The following is a 17,659-nucleotide window of genomic DNA, read 5'->3' as shown; positions in this document are numbered from 1 at the left end:
GACGGATGCCGCAACACAAGGGCCGAATGTAGTTAATCAACTTGGGGGGGTAGAAGCTACACCGGGGCCCTCGCCGTGGCCGAAATCGATGGCGGACTTGCTTAGGGGTACCCCATCGGGCTCGGCGAGTAACACTCTACAAGGCCGGGGTGAAGGCGCCGCAAGCCACCCCGGTCGGCCGAAAACGATGGCGGACATGCTCAAAGGCTCGACTGACCCTACCGGCCCCCAAGCCTTTGAACCGGATAAGCTCCAGAACATTGGATTTGCTTCAGTGTCCGACGGCATCCCGGCCATTTACTTCTCCGGAGCGGAAACTCAAAAGCTTGCTGAGAGCATGGGACACGCCATTGTGGGTAAGTTCTCTCACTCTATCCCTACGGGACTGCAAATCCAAAAGACCCTCGAAAATATTAAACTTCGGTGCGGATTTAGTTGGAAGTACATTAATGCTAAACATATTCTCATTCAATGCGAGGACTTGGCGGACTATGCCCGAATCCTTGGAGGCCCAAGGGGTACGCCAGTTTGGCTCATTGACCGACACCCGATGAGGGTCTTCAAATGGTCCCCGGACTTTGATGCTTACTGCGAGTCCCCCATTGCGGCAATTTGGTGCAACCTAATTGGCCTCCCCATTCATCTTTTCGACCAATCCGCCTTATTCGCCATCGGCAAGCTTCTCGGCAATCCAATACAAATTGATCGAGCCACGGCAAACAAGACTCGGCTTTCATTTGCCCGAATTTGCGTCGAGATAGACATCACAAAACCACCTACCGAAGAGATAATCCTCGATCTTGGTGGGCGAGAAACGGTGCAGCGAGTCCGATGGGACAAGATACCATCATATTGCCGAGAATGCAAACATGTCGGCCATGCTAGTGAGGTGTGCTATGCGACGGGCAAGAAGGAACGGCCGCCAAAGAGAAACTACCACAACGGCCCGCCAAAACAGCCACAACCCGAGAGACAGACCGAGAAGGGGAAGCAAGATATGGGGAAGAATGCCTCCAGCTCCAACGAATGGAAACATCAGGGGAAGAAGCAAGGCAAGGCCGGTGATCGACCAAACAATAACAAAACAAATAGGGAGGACTCCGGTGATACTTCCTGGGAGGGACCGAACCCCAAGGGTGACTCTACTTTGGGGAGCGGACCGAGCTCCGGAACTCAGAATGCCGGGCTTATTGCCGGGATCGAGATTGGGAAGTCCCCACCGAACCGGGGGAATCCATTGCATCCCACCACCGAACCACCAACACCACGTGGGAACATGGACGTGGAGTGGGGCTCCCCCAATGCGAGGAGCTTGGTCTCACCAGTTCGGCGAGGGAATCCGAGAGGAGGCGCGCGCCATGCTTTGACAAGGGGGCGTGGGTTCTTCTCGGCAAAGAACCACATGAGCACTAACCAATATTATACTCTCATGGAGAACGGAGAATTTGATGTTGAGAATTGTGGGGATGCGGACGAAGACCTTATGGAATTGCATGTGGGGGCCGAGAAGTTAGGAGGCAACAGTTCGGCCGAGGACGCCGAGGAGGTCGCTCCGAACAAAGAGCAACACCGTACTGACTATCAAGGAGGGCCTTCAACCTCTTTGGGTACGCACCCTTCTTGTTAATAATGTCGTACAATCTCATGTTTTGGAACGTGAGGGGGATCGCGAATGCGCCCACTCAAAACGTTCTGAAAAGACTAATTGGTTGTCATAATGTTTTATTTCTTGCAATAATGGAACCGCTCACACAACCGGACCCGGACCGTTTCTCTAAGGCCTTGGGGCAGTCCTTCATTGGTTCGAACATGAACGAGAAGATTTGGATGTTTGCGGAAGAGGGGTCCACTTTTGATATTGAGGTTGACTCGGAACAAATTCTCCACGGGTACCTCAAATCCCACCGCCTTGCTAGGCCGGTGGCCATCTCAGCCGTGTACGCCAAATGTACAAGGGCTGAAAGACATCACCTATGGGACAAGATGAGAGAGATTGCCGGGCCTCTTGAGGGAACACCTTGGATCATCGGTGGCGATTTCAACACCATGCTATCTCACCAAGACAGAGTCGGAAGTGATACCAACCGGCAAGCCGAGATGGTAGATTTTGCGGAGGCAACGGAAGATTGTAGGCTGCTTGACCCTGGTTTTGATGGAGCGGCATTCACTTGGGCCAAGAATGGCCTTTTTGAAAGGTTGGATAGAGTGCTTGTCAGCGAGGATTGGACTAAGACCTTCGAGGCTACTCGGGTTACGAACCTCCCCCGGATTGCCTCGGACCATGGACCAATTCTTGTCAGGTGCACGAAGATGAACACATCCGCTGGAGCCAAGGCTTTCAGGTTCCAGAACATGTGGATCCGACATGAAGGATTCATGGCCGTAGTGCAAAAAGCATGGGAGGAGCCCACGGGGGCGGGTGGAATCCTAAACATTCAAATCAAGCAGGCCAGAGTTAAAAAGGCCCTTAAGGAGTGGAACAAAGAGGTTTTTGGAAACATCCATGCTAATCTAAAAGAAAAGGAGGAAGAAATTGCTTTGGCCCAATCTTGTTTCGAAGCAAGGCCGACCCCGGATCACAGGACAGCGATCAACAAACACATTGCCGAGTATATCCTTTTGCTGAGAATGGAAGAAGATTTTTGGCGACAGAAGGCAGCTTTGAGGTGGCTTGCCGAGGGAGACAAAAATACCCGGTTCTACCAAAGCTGGGTGAAACAAAAGAGGGTTCGTCTCCGCATCCATTCAATACGTGTCAATGGGCAGGAGCTCACCGAGGAAGCCGAGATTAAAAAGTCCGCAGTGGAGTTCTTCCAACAACTCCTTGCCCCCAACAATCCGACACTTGAAGATCCAGACCTCGACCTAATCCAGCAGGTCCATTTAGCCGAGCAGTTCGCTGACATCGCAGATGCTCCAAGTGCGGACGAGGTCAGGAGTGCCACCTTTTGCATTTCCGGAGATAGTGCACCCGGACCCGACGGCTTCTCGGCCACCTTCTATCAAGCCTGCTGGCCTATTGTGGGGCCGGAGGTAGTGGACGCAATCAGACAGTTCTTCAGAGGGGCCTTCCTGCCGAGGAGCATCACGGCCACAAGCATAGTCCTTATCCCAAAGAAGGCTTCGCCGGAGTCATGGACCGACTACCGACCCATCAGTCTCTGCAATGTTTTAAACAAGATCATTACCAAGGTACTCACCTCTCGACTCTCTCCTTTCCTCCCACAGGTCATCTCCCCAAACCAAAGTGGATTTGTCAAAGGTCGGCTCCTTAACGACAACGCACTTCTGGCTCAAGAGATGTTCCATGAGCTTGCTAGATGCTCCCCAGCGCCTAATGTGGCAGTAAAGATTGACATGGCTAAAGCCTATGATAGGGTCCAATGGCCATTCCTCTTCAAAGTTTTACGCCGTATGGGTTTCCCGGATTCATGGATTTCACTTATGGAGAGGTGTATTGGGTGTTGCTGGTTCTCGGTCCTTGTTAACGGGGCACCCTCGGGCTTCTTTAGATCAACTCGAGGACTTCGGCAAGGAGACCCGATCTCCCCCGCTCTGTTCGTAATCGCGGCGGACTACCTGTCCCGAGCATTAGATAAGCTCATCCTCGGCCAAAAGGACATGACGTTCAAAGCCTCCCGGAGATGCATGGAGATCAGCAATCTAGCCTATGCGGACGACATTATCATCTTCACCCAAGCGGCGGCAAATCCTATGCGCCGGCTAAGAGCCTGTCTCGAAAAATATGAAAGAGTCTCCGGCCAACAAGTCAGCCTCGCCAAGAGTAATTTCTATATTGCCGAGGCCCATGAACATTGGGCAAACTCGATCCAGGCGGAAGGAGGCTTCTCTAGAGGGGCCTTTCCTTTTCTCTATCTCAGTGTCCCTATCTACCGTGGTGTCAAGCGCACGGACATGTTCCTCTTTCTACGGGAAAAGATTGCAAGAAGGATCTCAGGATGGGCACACCGTCACCTATCCTTTGGAGGAAGGCTTACGTTGATTAAGAGCACTCTTGAAGCGATCCCCTTGCACATCTTTCAAGCCGTCGAGCCCACGGCCGGTACCCTCAAGCAACTTGATCAACAAATGGCCCGATTCTTTTGGGGGTCTACGAATGAAAAGAAGCGGACCCATTGGATTGGATGGGAACAAATGTGCCGGCCCACTGATGAAGGAGGCCTTGGGATCCGAAAAACTATGGAGGTCCTCCACGCTTTCAATATCAAACTTTGGTGGCGATTTCGGGAGCAAAACTCCCTTTGGGCAAGATACATGATGGCAAAATATTGCTCCAACTCCACACCGCTCACCTTGAGATTGCCGAGCAGGAGTAGCCCTACGTGGAGAAGGCTCTCAAGAGCATGGCCCCTCGCGCAACCGCACATGAGATGGCTAGTGGGACAAGGGGACATCTACTTCTGGGATGACATTTGGCTTGGCAATAGCCCTCTGAGGGAACTTAGTCTTGATGATAGGGGAAGACCAACCACCCGGGTCTCGGAGTTCATTACAAATGGTGGTTGGGATGTGCCCAAGCTTCAACTCCTTCACAATCAGGCCGGCCTCCCTCAGCATGTTATCGATGGCATCATTAATACACCGATCCTCCATGACGAACAGGATATCCCGAGGTGGAACCTCTCTAAGCATGGGGAATTCACGGTGGCTTCGACATGGGACACACTTCGAGGACGAAACCCGATCATCCATGGTTTGGGGGACGTTTGGAAGGTAGGCCTCACCAACTCAATAGCCATCTTTATCTAGAGGCTTCTCTCCAATCGGGTACCGGTTGACACGAAACTTCAGTGGCGGGAGATTGAGCTAGCCTCTAAGTGCCAATGCTGCCCCCACAGACCGAACACTGAGTCACTCCAACACCTCTTCATTCAGGGATATGGAGCTCGCAGAGTATGGAGTGAGTTCGACGGCTGGTTCACAGGCCCGTTCCCACGCATCCATATCAATGACACAATCCCTACGAGAATCGAAGTGTGGGCGCGAAGGTGCCAACAGCCGAACAAGAAACATCTTAGCCGAGCCACTCCATACCTCATCCTTTGGTTTATATGGTCGGAGAGAAACAGGAGCCGCCACCAAGGCACACAGTTTAAACCACAAAACGTGGTATGGCAGGTCCACATGTTCATTCGAAATGCTATGTCTAATGGAAGCTTGAAGCCGAAACATTGGAAGGGAGTTAAACTTGGAATCAATATTCCTCAACAAGCGGCGGCAATCAGGGCGCCACCCCTAGCCATGGCAATCAAATGGAACCCCCCGGATCAGCCGTGGATAAAGCTCAACACGGATGGCTCCTATAATGAAGCGAACGGCAGTACAGGGGCTGGCGGGATTATTCGAGACCACTCGGGTAAGATGCTCGTCGCCGTCAGCACACCCCTTGAGGCCCACTCGGCGTTAGAAGCGGAGCTGTTGGCCATGATTCACGGGCTAAATATAGCCAAGGAATACGGCCTACCAATCTGGATTGAGTCAGATGCAGAGCAAGCAATCAAATTGGTCAATGGGACGGGATGGGGGCCGGCACTCGCTCGGCAAGCGGTGGCGCAACTAACCATTCTCAAACGCCAACTCAAATTCCGAGCCACCTTCATACACAGGGAGGGGAACAAAGCGGCGGACTTTCTTGCGAAAATGGGGCTAGTCCAAGACAGTGGCCTACGAATGCACTACAACTCAGCACCGAGAGAACTATTGGACTTGGTTAGATTGGACGAGATGGGAGTGTCGCACATCCGAAACCTAGACGGGGACGGGCATCAAAGTTGATCATGAGACGACGGGAGACAATAGTGACTAGCTTTGTGGTTAATTGTATTTTGGAAAGGAGTATGATGAGGTCCGAACCTTGTGGGATCGGACCGCATACTACTCTTGATTTTGTTACGGCACACCACTTTTGGGTGTGGCCACGCCTTGTAATTATCTCTTGTGGAAATATAGGGATGAGGGACCCACGAACCCTCCACCGTAGAGGTGTTTGATTGAAAAAAAAAAAAAAAAAAAAAAAAAAAAAAAAAAAACCTTTTTTGCCACAGGTTATCTCCCCGAACCAGAGTGGATTCGTGAAGGGGCGGCTCCTACATGACAACGCCCTCCTCGCCCAAGAGATGTTCCACGAATTAGCAAGGTGCTCCCCTGCACCGAATGTGGCCATTAAGATCGACATGGCCAAGGCGTATGATAGAGTGCAATGGAGCTTCTTGATCAAGGTGCTTCGGCGCATGGGTTTCTCGGATGCGTGGATCGACCTGATTGAAAGGTGCATTGGTTCTTGTTGGTTCTCGGTTCTTATTAACGGTGTCCCAACTGGATTCTTCAAATCTACTCGGATGCGTTGTTTGTGATTGCCGCAGAGTATCTCTCCAGGGCCCTCGACAAGCTCATCCTTGGTAAAAAAGAGATGACCTTCAAAGCGGCCAGGAGGTGAATGGAAATCAGCCACTTAGCATATGCCGATGACATTATTATCTTCACTCAAGCAGCTACAACCCCATTGCGTCGGCTTAGAGAGTGCCTTGACGGGTATGAGAGAGTCTCCGGGCAGCAGATCAATCTTGCAAAAAGCAATTTCTATATTGCTGAAGCGCACGAGCATTGGGCGCATGAAATCCAAAACGAAGGAGGCTTTGCTCGGGGGTCCTTCCCATTCCTCTATTTGGGGGTCCCTATATACCGTGGAGTCAAGAAAACCGAAATGTTCATGTTCATTCGAGAGAAGATCGCTAGAAGGATCTCCGGATGGGCGCATCGTCATCTATCCTTTGGAGGAAGGCTAACGCTCATTCAGAGCACTCTTGAGGCAGTTCCTATCCACATCTTCCAAGCCATTGGGACAACGGAAAAATCCGTGAGAGAGAGAGACGCTCTCCCTTCTCTCAAAAATAACTCCCTATTGCATCGCCGGAAAACACCCACCCATCCCTCACGTCGCCACCCGCCCCTCCACCCTCACCACCCTGTCGGCCACCTCCCAATCCCACTCCGCCTGTCACCCCCGGCCCATCCCCGACGAAAGCCACTTCAACGTCGGACTTGGCTCGCGGCTCCCGTCATACCTTGCCGAAGCCCGCCCGGCTGGCCGAAACAATGGGGCAACCGCCGGACCCCGACGAAAAGATAGACACTCCGGCCCTAAATCCGGATCATTTGCCTGACATTGTTCCCGGGGATGAGGAAGCTCGGGTCCTCTCCGATCAGCAAATGGTCTTCCGAGCTGGTGAGGCCGCTTCCCTTCAACGTCCGACCAAATCCATGGAACTAAAAATGGCTAAAGCAAAGCTCAAAGCCCGGAAAAGTACGCCGGCGCCTCCTACCAAAGGCAATGGTCGTAAGAGATTTGTCCCGTCTCCGATGCCCGAGGACAAGCAACTAAGGAAGAAGATAGACTTCGGTGAGGAGGAAGGACCTTCGGCCGGTAGTTCCAAATGCAAAGGATCCCTGTTCCCGGCGACTCCGTCCCTCGACTTGGGGCTCTCTTTCAGGTTGGAGGACCCCGACTTGCCTCATAAGAAGGAAGAGGAAGTGGAGCATTGGAATGAATGTGAAGAAGAGTTCGATGCCCCCAACGGTAGAACCGTGCCGGAAGGAGGCGGCTCGCCGGAAACTGCTGCTCCCGCCGTCGAGCTTATGACCGTTTCCGGTGAAGTCCCCTCCCTCCACAATCCCCAGCCAAGACTTGCTAGGTCACGTGAAGCACAAGCTGCCCCATGTGCTGTCCTTGCCCCATTGGAAAGTGGAAAAGCAAACCTACCTAATCTGGAGGCTGGGACAAAAGTTGACTTTGAAAGCACTAATCCACCTTTCCTACCTAAGCCATCAGGTACAAAAGCAAACTTGCCTAAAATGATAGCAAGTACAAAAGCCCCCCTTGAAAGTGCCCCCCCCCCCTTTCCCCTCTAACATGGCACGAGTTGCATCGTTTGGATCCCCACCAAGGAACCCAAAACTAGATGAGATCCTTCATCTTGCAGCGTTGGACTCGGTGGAAACGCTCGATGCAGCGGCGGCGCAGCCTCTCCGTGCCGGAAACCTACCGACGGCCAGTCACAAACCACCGGAGTTCCCCCAAAACTCTTCGGGATGCATGCAAAGTGTCACACACACACCTTGGAATGGGAGTGGGGCATCTCTTGAGGACTTCCCCCCTCTCGAACGAGGACGAACTAGCAAGATCCGAGCTACGTTTGAGGCCAGCCCGGAACATTATTGTGTGGAGCTCGGCCAGCTGCGACCTAAGGCGAACCCTAACGCCAACCGAGAAAAGCTTATTATCGAGACAACGAACAAGGCCACGCCTAGTGCCGAGATGGGCGTATTGACAAGAGAAACACCAACACCCAACGATACGCCAATGGATGATGCCGAGAAGATCCACACCGAGAATGAAGAGGCCGAGAAGGTCCACACCGAGAAAGGAAAAGCCGAACTGCCGAGAATGGAAAAGCCGAGAAGGGTACACAACGACAACGATGGTGCCGAGAAGATCCACACCGAGAATGGAAAAGCCGAACACAACAACCCGAAGAGAAAAGGAAATACACCTAAGCCCTCGGCGAATGCCGCAACACAAGGGCCAAATGAAGTTACTCAACATGGGGGGGTAGAAGCTACCCCGGGGACCTCGGCGTGGCCGAAATCGATGGCGGACTTGCTTAAGGGTACTCCGTCGGGCTCGGCGAGTTACACGCTACATGGCGGGGGTGAAGGCACCTCAAGCCACCCCGGCCGGCCGAAAACGATGGCGGACATGCTTAAAGGCTCGACTGACCCTAACGGCCCTCAAGCCTTTGAGCCGGATAAGCTTCAGAACATTGGATTTGCTTCAGTGTCCGACGGCATCCCGGCCATCTACTTCTCCGGAGCGGAAACTCAAAAGCTTGCTGAGAGCATGGGACACGCCATTGTGGGTAAGTTCTCTCACTCTATCCCTACCGGACTGCAAATCCAAAAGACTCTCGATAATATTAAACTCCGGTGTGGATTCAGTTGGAAGTACATTAATGCTAAACATATTCTCATTCAATGCGAGGACTTGGCGGACTATGCCCGAATCCTTGGAGGCCCAAGGGGTACGCCCGTATGGCTCATTGACCGTCACCCGATGAGGGTCTTCAAATGGTCCCCGGACTTTGATGCATACTGCGAGTCCCCCATTGCGGCAATTTGGTGCAACCTAATTGGCCTCCCCATTCATCTTTTCGACCAATCCGCCTTATTCGCCATCGGCAAGCTTCTCGGCACTCCAATACAGATTGATCGAGCCACGGCAAACAAGACTCGGCTTTCATTTGCCCGAATTTGCGTCGAGATAGACATCACAAAACCGCCTACCGAAGAGATAATCCTTGACCTTGGTGGGCGAGAAACAGTGCAGCGGGTCCGATGGGACAAGATACCATCATATTGTCAAGAATGTAAACACGTCGGCCATGCAAGTGAGGTGTGCTATGCGACGGGCAAGAAGGAACGGCCGCCAAAGAGAAACTACCACAACGGCCCGCCTAAACAGTCACAACCCGAGAGACAAACCGAGAAGGGGAAGCAAGATATGGGGAAGAATGCCCCAGCTCCAATGAATGGAAACGTTATGGGAAGAAGCAAGGCAAGGCCGGTGATCGACCAAACAATAACAAAACAAATGGGGAGGATATCGGTGGTACTTCCTGGGAGGGACCGAACTCGAAAATGCCGGGCTCAAGGCCGGACTCTAAAATGCCGGACTCTGCTTTGGGGAGCGGACCGAGCTCCGGAACTCAAAATGCCGGGCTCAAGGCCGGGACCGAGGTTGGGAAGTCCCCACCGAACCGGGGGAACCCATTGCATCCCACCTCCGAACCACCATCACCACGTGGGAACATGGACGTGGAGTGGGGCTCCCCTAATGCGAGGCGCTCGGTCTCACCAGCTCGTCGAGGGAATCCGAGAGGAGGCGCGCGCCATGCCTTGACAAGGGGGCGTGGGTAATTCTCGGCAAAGAACCACATGAGTACTAACCAATATTACTCTCTCATGGCGAACGGAGAATTTGATGTTGAGAATTGTGGGGATGCGGACGAAGACCCCATGGAGTTGCACATGGGGGTCGAGAGGTTAGGAGGCAACAGTTCGGCCGACGATGCCGAGGAGGTCGCCCCGAACAAAGAGCAACACCGCACTGACTACCAAGGAGGGCCTTCAGCCTCTTTGGGTACGCACCCTTCCTGTTAATGATGTCGTACAATTTCATGTTTTGGAACGTGAGGGGGATTGCGAATGCGCCCACTCAAACGTTCTAAAAAGACTTATTGATTGTCATAATGTTTTATTTCTTGCAATAATGGAACCGCTCACACACCCGGACCCGGACCGATTCTCTAAGGCCTTGGGGCTGCCCTTCATTGGTTCGAACACGAACGGGAAGATTTGGATGTTCGCGGAAGAGGGGTCCACTTTTGATATTGAGAATGACTCGGAACAAATCCTTCACGGTTACCTCAAGTCCCACCGCCTTGCTAGGCCGGTGGCCATTTCAGCCGTGTACGCCAAATGTACAAGGGCTGAACGACATCAATTATGGGACAAGATGAGAGAGATTGCCGGGCCTCTCGAGGGAACACCTTGGATCATCGGTGGCGATTTCAACACCATTCTATCACACCAAGACAGAGTCGGAAGTGATACTAACCGGCAAGCCGAGATGGTTGATTTTGCGGAGGCAACGGAAGACTGTAGGCTGCTTGATCCTGGTTTTGATGGAGCGGCATTCACTTGGGCCAAGAATGGCCTCTTTGAAAGGTTGGATAGAGTGCTTGTCAGTGAGGATTGGACTAAGACCTTCGAGGCTACTCGGGTTACGAATCTCCCCCGGGTTGCCTCGGACCATGGACCAATTCTTGTCAGGTGCACGAAGATGAACACATCCGCTGGAGCCAAGGCATTCAGGTTCCAGAACATGTGGATCCGACATGAAGGATTCATGGCCGTAGTGCAAAAAGCATGGGAGGAACCCACGGGGGCGGGTGGAATCCTAAACATTCAAATCAAGCAGGCCAGAGTTAAAAAGACCCTTAAGGAGTGGAACAAAGAGGTCTTGGGAACATCCATGCTAATCTAAAGGAAAAGGAGGAAGAAATTGCTCTGGCCCAATCTAGTTTCGAGGCAAGGCCGACTCCGGAGCACAGGACAGCGATCAACAAACACATTGCCGAGTACATCCTTTTGCTGAGAATGGAAGAAGATTTTTGGCGACAGAAGGCAGCTTTGAGGTGGCTTGCCGAGGGAGACAAAAATACCCGGTTCTATCAAAGCTGGGTGAAACAAAAGAGGGTCCGTCTCCGCATCCATTCAATTCGTGTCAATGGGCAGGAGCTCACCGAGGAAGCCGAGATTAAAAAGTCCGCAGTGGAGTTCTTCCAACAACTCCTTGCCCCCAACAATCCGACACTTGAAGACCCAGACCTCGACCTAATCCAGCAGGTCCACTCAGCCGAGCAGTTCGTTGACATCGCAGATGCTCCAAGTGCGGACGAGGTCAGGAGTGCCACCTTTTGCATTTCCGGAGATAGTGCACCCGGACCTGATGGCTTCTCGGCCACCTTCTATCAAGCCTGCTGGTCCATTGTGGGGCCGGAGGTAGTGGAAGCAATCAGACAGTTCTTCAGAGGGGCCTTCCTGCCAAGGAGCATCACGGCCACAAGCATTGTCCTTATCCCAAAGAAGGCATCGCCGGAGTCATGGACCGACTACCGACCCATCAGTCTCTGCAATGTTTTAAACAAGATCATTACCAAGGTACTCACCTCTCGACTCTCTCCTTTCCTCCCACAGGTCATCTCCCCAAACCAAAGTGGTTTTGTCAAAGGTCGGCTCCTTAACGACAACGCACTTCTGGCTCAAGAAATGTTCCATGAGCTTGCTAGATGCTCCCCAGCGCCTAATGTGGCAGTAAAGATTGACATGGCTAAAGCCTATGATAGGGTCCAATGGCCCTTCCTCTTCAAAGTTTTACGCCGTATGGGATTCCCGGATTCATGGATTCACTTATGGAGAGGTGTATTGGGTATTGCTGGTTCTCGGTCCTTGTTAACGGGGCAACCCGCGGGCTTCTTTAGATCAACTCGTGGACTTCGGCAAGGAGATCCGATCTCCCCCGCTCTGTTCGTGATCGCTGCGGAATACCTGTCCCGAGCATTAGATAAGCTCATCCTCGGCCAAAAGGACATGACGTACAAAGCCTCCCGGAGATGCATGGAGATCAGCCATCTAGCCTATGCGGACGACATTATCATCTTCACCCAAGCGGCGGCAAATCCTATGCGCCGGCTAAGAGCTTGTCCTTGAAAAGTATGAAAGAGTCTCCGGCCAACAAGTCAGCCTTGCTAAGAGTAATTTCTATATTGCCGAGGCCCATGAGCATTGGGCAAACTCGATCCAGGCGGAAGGGGGCTTCACTAGAGGGGTTTTCCCTTTCCTCTACCTCGGAGTACCTATCTATCGTGGTGTCAAACGCACGGACATGTTCCTCTTTCTACGAGAAAAGATTGCAAGAAGGATCTCAGGATGGGCACACCGTCACCTATCCTTTGGAGGAAGGCTTACGTTGATTAAGAGCACCCTTGAAGCGATCCCCTTACACATCTTCCAAGCCGTCGAGCCCACGGCCGGTACCCTTAAGCAACTTGATCAACAAATGGCCCGATTCTTTTGGGGGGTCTACGAATGAGAAGAAGCGGACCCATTGGATTGGTTGGGAACAAATGTGTCGGCCCACTGATGAAGGAGGCCTTGGGATCCGGAAAACTATGGAGGTCCTCCGCGCCTTCAATATCAAACTTTGGTGGCGCTTTCGGGAGCAAAACTCCCTTTGGGCAAGATACATGATGGCAAAATATTGCACCAACTCCACACCGCTCACCTTGAGACTGCCGAGCAGGAGTAGCCCTACGTGGAGAAGGCTCTCAAGAGCATGGCCCCTCGCACAACCGCACATGAGATGGCTAGTGGGACAAGGGGACATCTACTTCTGGGATGACATTTGGCTTGGCAATAGCCCTCTGAGGGAATTTAGTCTTGATGATAGGGGAAGACCACCACCCGGGTTTCGGAGTTCATTACTAATGGGGGTTGGGATGTGCCCAAGCTTCAGCTTCTTCACAATCAGGCCGGCCTCCCTCAGCATGTTATCGATGGCATCATTAATACACCGATCCTCCATGATGAACAGGATATCCTGAGGTGGAACCTCTCTAAACATGGGGAATTCACGGTGGCTTCGACATGGGACACACACTTCGAGGGCGAAACCCGATCATCCAAGGTTGGGGGACGTTTGGAAGGCAGGCCTCACCAACTCAATAGCCATCTTTATCTGGAGGCTTCTCTCCAATCGGGTGCCGGTTGACACGAAGCTTCAGTGGCGGGAGATTGAGCTAGCCTCTAAGTGCAATGCTGCCCCCACCGACCGAATACCGAGTCCCTCCAACACCTCTTCATCCAGGGACATGGAGCTCGCAGAGTATGGAGTGAGTTTGACGGTTGGTTCACAGGCCCGTTCCCCCGCATCCATATCAATGATACAATCCCTACGAGAATCGAAGTGTGGGCGCGAAGGTACCAACAGCCGAACAAGAAACATCTTAGCCGAGCCACTCCATACCTCATTCTGTGGTTTATCTGGTCGGAGAGAAACAGGAGTCGCCACCAAGGCACACAGTTTAAACCACAAACGTGGTATGGCAGGTCCACATGTTCATTCGGAATGCTATGTCCAATGGAAGCTTGAAGCCGAAACATTGGAAGGGAGTTAAACTTGGAATCAACATTCCTCAAGCGGCGGCAATCAGGGCGCTACCCCTAGCCATGGCAATCAAATGGAACCCCCCGGACCAGCCGTGGATAAAGCTCAACACAGATGGCTCCTACAATGAAGCGAACGGTAGAACAGGGGCTGGAGGGATTATTCGAGACCACTTGGGTAAGATGCTCGTCGCCTTCAGCACACCCCTAGAAGCACACTCGGCGTTAGAGGCGGAGCTGTTGGCCATGCTCCACGGGCTAAATATAGCCAAAGAACTCGCCCTACCAATCTGGATTGAGTCCGATGCAGAGCAAGCAATCAAATTGGTCAATGGGACAGGATGGGGCCCGGCACTCGCCCGGCAAGCGGTGGCGCAACTAACCCTTCATAAACGCCAACTCAAATTCCGAGCCACCTTCATACACAGGGAGGGGAACAAAGCGGCGGATTTCCTTGCGAAAATGGGGCTAGTCCAAGACAGTGGTCTACGAATGCACTACAACTCAGCACCGAGAGAACTGTTGGACTTGGTTAGATTGGACGAGATGGGAGTGTCGCACATCCGATACCTTGACGGGAACGGGCATTAAAGTTGATAATGAGACGATGGGAGACAATAGTGACTAGCTTTTTGGTTAATTGTATTTTGGAAAAGAGTATGATGAGGTCCGAACCTTGTGGGATTGGACCGCATACTACTCTTGATTTGTTACGGCACACCACTTTTGGGTGTGGCCACGCCTTGTAATTACCGCCTTTGGAATTATAGGGATGAGGGACCCACGAACCCTCCAACGTAGAGGTGTTTGATAAAAAAAAAAAAAAAAAAAAAAAAAAAAAAAAAAAAACCATCTTCCCAAGCCATTGAGCCCACGGCCAGAACCCTTAAGCTACTCGATCAGCAATTGGCTCGCTTCTTTTGGGGCTCGACGACTGAGAAAAAACGGACACATTGGATCAGCTGGGACCAAATGTGCCTCCCCACCAAGGAGGGAGGGCTCGGGATCCGAAAGTTCACAGAAGTTCTAAGAGCATTCAACATTAAACTCTGGTGGCGGTTCAGAGAACAGAACTCTTTATGGGCCCGGTACATGATGAGAAAGTATTGCGCCAATTCCTCGCCACTTTCGCCAAGGATCAAGGGAAGGAATAGCCGACGTGGAGGAGGCTGGCCAAAGCTTGGGCCCACGCTCACCCGCACATTCGTTGGATTGTTGGTCAAGGTAAGATCTACTTCTGGGATGATATATGGCTTGGCAACGTCCCTCTTAGGGGGCTATGTTTCGACGAGAGGGGCAAGCCCTACACGAATTGTCTCGGATTTTATCACGGATGGTGAGTGGGACGCTCCAAAACTCCAAGTTCTCCACGACCAGGTGGGCCTTCCCCAACAGATCATTGAATCAAATTTGCAAAACCCCGATACTCCCCGGGGAGCCGGACATCCCACGATGGACGCTCACGAGGCGAGGAGATTTCTCGCTAGCCTCGACTTGGGAGACGGTCGCCTGTCGCCTCAACCCATCATCCAAGGGCTCGAGGAGATTTGGACGGCTGGCCTCACAACTACCATCGCTATCTTCAATTGGAGGCTCATATCTAACCGCATCCCTGGTTGACGCAAAGCTGCAATGGCGCAAGATTGAACCTCGCATCCAAATGCCAGTGCTGCCCGCACAGGCCTAGTTACCGAGTCTCTCCAACATCTCTTCATTCAAGGAGTAGGTGCAACCAGAGTGTGGAGGGAATTCGACGGTGGTTCGAAGTCTCGGCCCCCACTCTCGTGGTCAATGACACGATCCCAACAAGAAATTGAGGTATGGGCGAGAAGAGTGCAGCAGCCGGGAAGGAAGCACCTCAGCCGAGCCATGCCTTACCTTATCTTCTGGTTCCTCTGGGCAGAGAGAAATAGAAGCCGCCATCATGATGTTTCAATTCAAACCGAGCAATGTGATTTGGCAAATCCTCACTTTCGTCCGAAACAGCATGGCCAATGGGAGGCTTAAGCCAAAGCATTGGAGAGGGGTTAGGCTCGGAGTCAGTATCCCAAGCCCATGCCGAACCTCAACGGCTACCGCGACTCGCTATGATGGTTAAGTGGGAACCACCGGATCAGGCCTGGATCAAACTTAATACGGACGGGTCCTTTAACGAAGCAACAGGAAAAGCTGGGGGAGGCGGCCTCATTCGAGACCATTGGGTAAGGCGCTCGTCGCCTACGCGCTCCCTCTCGAAGCACATTCACCACTCGAAGCCGAACTACTCGCCATGCCCACGGCTTGATGCTGGCCTCGGAGCTTGAGAAACCAATTTGGCTCGAATCGGACGCCGAGCAAGCACTCAATCTCATTAAAGGGCCAAGTTGGGGGCCTGCTCACACTCGCCAAGCCATGGCCCACATGACCTTACACAAGCGTCAACTCACACTCCGAACTACCTTCATCCACGTGAAGGCAATAAGGCGGCTGACTTACTTGCGAAGATTGGTGCGACTTGAGTCACAGTCGAGTCTTGGAGGCCCAAGACTTACCGTGAGCCGTCCAAGATGTCATTCGAATGGAACAAATGGGGATTCCGAACTTCCGGGTCCGTGCCGAGGAAGATGCTTAGGAGGACACCGTAGAGTAGGCGGGTGTCGAGCCATTTGTGACACGACCCCTACTTACTCTTGTGGTGATTTGGCCTTTTGATTGTCCTTGTTTTGGTTGTAATAGTTAGTTGTAATAGCCGCTTGTAACCTAAGCCTCGAGCTAGGCTAATTGTAACCGAGAAATATTTTGCTATATAGGGATGAGGGACCCACGAACCCTCCACCGTTAAGGTGTTTGACAAAAAAATAAAAATAAAAAAAATGCCATTCTGAATTCAAATTCAGCACAAAATGCCATTCTGAATTCAAATTCAGCCACAATGTGTTATCCACACCCAATTCAGCATGATGGAGACAAGAGGGACCATGGCACCGACGGCCGGCCCGCCGGAGGTAGTAACCGCCGGAAAAACCTGGTCCCGCCGGCGAATGCATGGAATGAGGCTAAAAACTTGTTCGCACATTGGGGGACGGGGTGCATGGTGGGAGCCTCAACACCACATAAAACCCATAAGGACGAGCCAATCCCCACTCAACGCCGGCAAGGTCACCACCTTTGGGGACAGCCGAGACTTGAAGGTACACCTTATCTCTCCTTTACCGATGTTGAAACGGAATATCTCTCGGAGAAACGAAAATAGGACTAGCCATTGTTGGGAAGTTTCCCACTCACTCCCTTCTTCTTTCCAAATTCAAAAAAGCTTAAGGGGGTATGGGGCTAGTTGGTTCTTTCACTTGGAAATACTTGAATGCCAAGCACATCCTACTTCAATTCCAAGATATGGCTGATTATGCTAAGGTCTTAAGTGGCCCTAATGGGAGTCCGGTTTGGTTTGTTGACATTCAGCCAATGAGGGTGTTCAAATGGGCGTCGGACTTTGATACGTTCTTTGAGTCGCCCATCGTTGCCGTATGGTGCAATTTATGGGGACTACCGGCCCATCTTTTTGAGGAATCGGCCCTCATGGCGATCGGCAAGCCGTTACAAGCGGACCATGCACACAATCAATCAAACCCGGCTCTCTTTTGCTTGGATATGTGTTGAGATTGATATCTCCACCCCCCCAACGGAGGAGATCATGCTAAACATCCTAGGCAAAAATTCAAGACACAAAGTAGCATGGGAACCGTATCCCATTGTTTGCGAGAATTGTAAGCATGTTGGGCATGTCATTGATGAGTGTCATGCGTTGGGAAGGAAGGGGCGAGGCAAGGATTACCGAACACCAACCAAGGCGTTCTACCCTAGCCACGATCACAAGATC

Source organism: Salvia splendens, chromosome 19, assembly GCF_004379255.2.
Source record: "Salvia splendens isolate huo1 chromosome 19, SspV2, whole genome shotgun sequence".
NCBI lineage: Eukaryota > Viridiplantae > Streptophyta > Magnoliopsida > Lamiales > Lamiaceae > Salvia > Salvia splendens.
The sequence above is the reverse complement of the archived record's forward strand: the minus strand, read 5'-3'. Positions refer to the sequence as shown.